Raw genomic sequence first — 5,528 nt, 5'->3', positions numbered from 1 at the left:
AAAAAAACAGACACGAAAGGAGACAAACAACAAACAAAACAATAGTTTAGACAGTCTGACCTGGTAAAGACTATGCTATGAGCTTCAAAAAGGTTTACGTGATCACATATAATAATTGCATTTCGTTATGCCTATCTTGCTACCTATCATATACCTTTAACGCTCAATACACCACGTGCATAATGCAGCAACTAATATAGTGAACAATAATTTTAAAAGGTAAACAAAAAGACGGAATATGATTTAAAGCAAATAAGGCTGAATTAAGTTGATGCTTGCTGTAAGTGGCGGTTTTGAACAACCAGTATAATCTTGAGCCTTCGTGATGAAGGTAAATCCATTACAGCGCTTCAAACGCACAAAAAGTACAAACTTAATTATCATTAACGTGCTCATGCTTTCTTAGACTTTTAATGCATTTTTTACACAAAAAACTGTTGAACGTGTTTTGATTTGATACTCTTATGTGGGAGAACGTACTTTGTTAATAACTAAGTAATTGTTATTGGTTTTGAGTTCGCTTTGATTAACTGCGATTACTCTCAGATCTACATTATGTGTCTTTTGTCTTTATTCTAATTCTTCGTGTCGATCTGATTAGTCAAGCCATTTCTATTTGATTTTTTTTTAGTTTTGTACATTGTGTTGTTGAGTCATTGTAAAAGAATTGGACGATAGTTTGGCGCACACATACATATCTAACCCAAACACATTCTTTATATGACTCATCTTTTCTTAATTAGTTTGATTACTAGTGTACAACTTTTGATTGGTATTTTGATGTGTCTCTTCCTACTCGATTTACGTGATTTCAACATCGGTAATCTACTGTCTCCTTCATTACATTTCAAAACATAGAGGAAACATAAACAAGAATTTAGTTTAGTATTGGGAACTGATTTAACATTAAAACCCAGACTTTAACACTACAGGGTACAGCGTTTCTCATAAAGTATTTTATAGTATTTCAAAAATATTGTTATAATACAATGTTGTAATAATCAAATATAAAAGTGAAAGTAATCGGAGATGCATATATATATATATGTTGAAGTGCAAACAGTTTAACCAAGTGCAGTAATTATAGATTTAATTTTCTGTTCGGACTGCATAACCATGACTTATAATTCCAAAGTGACATCTATCAGCACTTAAGAATGCTTAAAAATATGTTTAATTCTTACATGGCATAATATCATTAGTGGAAATAAAGACCGAATAAAAATGTCACAAGAGAATAGAAGAACTGATATAGCAATCAACAAATTAATAAAGATAGTTTGAATATTTGTCATTCTTTTTGAAGTCTCTAGTTATCCCTTTTATACTTTCTTTAATCCCACTTCATCTTTTCCTAATCAGTTTGATTACTAGTGTACATTTTCTATTTTAAATCTTGTCAAACACGCTTTTTAAAGTAACAAGATCTGATTGCATCGAACATTTCTATCGAATAAATAAGCACTTATTATATAATATAGTTTTTCTCATTAAGTTTTATGATTTGATATGTCCTTCTAGCTGTATGTTTCTTTTTCAAGTTAATTAAAACGACGAACTTTATACGTCATTTAAAATAATTTTGAGTATTAACTTAAGATGGATGTAAAAATGTATAAACAAGTCAGACAAAATGTATAAACAAGTCAGACAAAATGTATAAACAAGTCAGACAAAATGTATAAACAAGTCAGACAAAATGTATAAACAAGTCAGACAAAATGTATAAACAAGTCAGACAAAATGTATAAACAAGTCAGACAAAATGTATAAACAAGTCAGACAAAATGTATAAACAAGTCAGACAAAATGTATAAACAAGTCAGACAAAATTTAATCTGAACTTGTTATCTCGCTTTTTTAAGGTGGTACCCAACACTTTAGCTAAAATTAATTTGAGTCGTTTAATTTTCTTAAAATTTTGACAAAGTATTAACTTTGACCCTTTTACAAAAATATAAAAATTTCAAAAAATTTGAACCAACCGTTTTATCAGAAAAATTACACTGGATATATAGCAGTTTGACAAACACTTATTTTGATCATTGAGAAGCTGAATATTCCCTTAACAACACAACGTAATTAAAACGTTTAGCTGATTTTACATAGTTGTCTCCCTGTAGTGTTAGGTACCACCTTAAGACAACGGTTCGAAGTCAGAAAAAATCGTCATCAGTTTTTGTTTCATGATCGTGTACTTCCCTTGACATATAATGGTTTACTTTTATGAATTGTGACTTAGATGGAGAGCTGTGTCATTGGCACTCATACCACATCTTCCTATATATTTTGAATCGTGTAATCAAGATGGTTAATTTTTCTTCTTAAATTGAAAAAAAGTATTCAATAAAAAAATGTGTGGATATTTTAAAAATGGTCTCAAATGATATAACAAGACATTTAATAAAGGAAATACATTTTATCTTAGTTAAAGCAAATATATCAAAATGAGCATTCCTTTGCATGTTTTTGGTCATAAAACTAGCTATGTCATACTCTCTCTCTTCCATGAAATATTTTGTCTGAAACTAATCCCTCATTTATTGGCATTTGAGAGAATTTTCTTGTCAACTAAAATAATAATTAAAACATAAAAAGCAAAACTAGTATCTCAAATAATGATATTGTTTCAATTACACACATTCAAATGCTTATGTTTATTCCATAAAATCAATAGAAATTTTCAGCTCTCTTAAAAGATAAAAATAATTAATATCAGGCAGCAAGTAATAATAATCGACTAACATAACTTTATAAGATTTAAACCAAAACTATGATTGTTCAAATTTGTTATTAACAGAGAGAATAAATGAATACTAAAAGTATATATCTACACTTACTTGTCGTTCTGATGGTTTTCTCGCCCACAGAGGTCTCTTTATGGGGAAAGTGTGCAGAGTACATATGACACTGTCCTGAAACCGATTGGTAGTTTGCCGAGTAACAGTTTGATATACCAGTGCATGAGCTAGCACAATCCAAGAAATATTTGGTAATTAATGTTCTGATAGACGAATTGGTTGGCACAATTCGTGTATCTGTTTCAATTTCGAATTTCTGTACGTTAATATTCATGCTGCTGGTATAAAGTAGCATGAAAGTAGCCGTTACTACTGCTGTGTAGATGATTTGATGAAACATTCTAGTAATATATATTCTTATCTAGATTTCTGTTCTTTCTTTCAAATTAAGTAATGAAAATATAGGTCTTACATACATTTATATCAGCAATCTGGACATAATAATCATATAAAATCAACTAAATTTCATTGGATATACCGTATGCTGAAAAACTAATTGTTACATATGACTTCCTTATGCAACTGTGGTTCATTCAAATGAGCTATGATACATAATATTAGAATTGTTCCAGAATTACGTGATGGTGGATTGCGGTAGTTGCATTCATCAACTTAATTGGTAACTTAAATTGGAACAAAAAGATATACTTAGATATCCTTTTGGATTTTGTGAAGGATTATATAACATATTGGACAAAAAATCTCTATTCTTACAAGATAAGGTCGTAATACAAATTTGAATTTTACAAAATGTATTGAAATTAATATTAATGATCATTAAACCTATAAGTTTGGAAGACGACAACAAAGTACAAAACCAGACTTATTTCCATGTTGTTTGTACCGACAATAACTAATGTAGGTTTAGTGCGAAAGTATTAGTTTCTTGATTAATAATTAATATTAACAAACCGCTTTTAAAGTTAACATGTTGTTGATGACAGTATTTAATTTTAAATTTGGATGTAACGCGTCTTCTGATTGGATGACCGTCACGTCATCAACGTTTTTTCATGATTTACTCTGGTTTAAAATGGAATTAAGAATTAAATTATAAGCAATGACTGTAATATTTTTTCTGCCTATTCAAATAACATTAAAAAAAATGTGGTGCACACTTTAAAATAACTCTCTACGCGGGTTATTCAGTTTGCACCACATTTTTATGTTATTTCTTTATAGACAGTCATTGCTTCAATATTGTTTTAACGTCATATGCTTTATACAAATGATTTGACTTCTATTGAACAATTCAAAGTTTGGTTGATCACTTACAGAATTAAAGAATGTTGTGACTAGATTGAATAGATTACCTCGTCAAAGACACCAGGATTTCAATTTCGTCTACAAAAAAACTCCATAATAGCTCGAATCAAAAACGTTAAGAGACCAAATTGAGTACGAAGATCATTGAGGTTCCAATATTTCGGAAAGATTATGATGAAAACTGATGTCAGATTACTTAAAATGCTGAAAAGACACATTTCTATTTTTGAGTAACCAAAGAAACAGCTCATGGCGATATTACAAACAATCTGTATGCGGTTAAAATAACGATCGAATTCATTACTTAAATGAGACAATTTTTATCAAATTGATGATAATGTTTTATTTCTTTGTTACACTATACGAATCGTAATTAACCACAAACTAAACATGTGACCGTTCACCTACCGTTGAAATTGTCAAATATAAAACTGAATACAACTTTTTATGTTTTTCACTGATTTAGACTTAACAAAATCGTCAGTAAAATTGATATTGACAGGTAGCTATTCCTAAGCAAAAAAATGAAGACGTCATTCAATAAATGAACGTCCGAAACGAATATCTGGAGTCACCTTCAGCATGAAGGTTAAAAGCTAAATATTTAAACTCCAAGTATGCAGAAGAACCGAAATGATCGAATATCTACAACACCAAAAAGGATCTAAAAATAATAGCAAAATGATACAATTGTCAATCAAGGCTACTATTATATCAGTACCAATGACTGATTACTGGCTTCATAACATTTTCCTGAACGGATAGTCCACCTACAGATGTAAGAAACATACACTTAACTTGGAAAATATTACCCGTTATATCAGTCTGATAAACCCGAAAAGTCAATCGTCCATAAAATACCATAAAGAAATAAACACTGAAAATAGAGCACCGGAAAACTCACAGAATAAGGGCTAAAGCTTATGAAAGGATAAGCAGGTTATTTTTTTTATTTGTCACACCTATAATACTGCTCATGGCAATGGTAAATCCTGCGTAATATCACTCTCTCGAAAACTTCGTAAATTTAAAACAAACTTACGACACATTCAACCAAAATATAGTTTATCTTAATGCAATTCTAAAAAGGAATGTACAGTTAATCCACATTAAAATCATCCGGAATTTTGAAACAATGTAAAGAAATTCAAAAAAAAAAGATAATCATACATATTTTGGTAGATGACAGAAGATACCATGGAAATGATATCAAAATAAATTGGTTGCCTTCGACTGTTATCTGCTCTTTGGTCGGGTTGTTGTCTCTCTGACATATTCCTCATTTCCATTTTCAATTATATAAGAAGATGCATTTACACGTGAGCTTAAAGAAAAATGATAAATACTATAGCAGTAGAAGAAAATATCATCTTACCCAAATGCGGATTATCAGGATAGATTATAATATCATACCTAAAACAAAACAATCTGTTTGATTTAGGTAAGGGTATAAGTGGATAG

This window comes from Mytilus galloprovincialis, chromosome 4 (assembly GCF_965363235.1).
Source record: "Mytilus galloprovincialis chromosome 4, xbMytGall1.hap1.1, whole genome shotgun sequence".
Classification (NCBI taxonomy): domain Eukaryota; kingdom Metazoa; phylum Mollusca; class Bivalvia; order Mytilida; family Mytilidae; genus Mytilus; species Mytilus galloprovincialis.
This window is presented reverse-complemented; position numbering follows the sequence as displayed.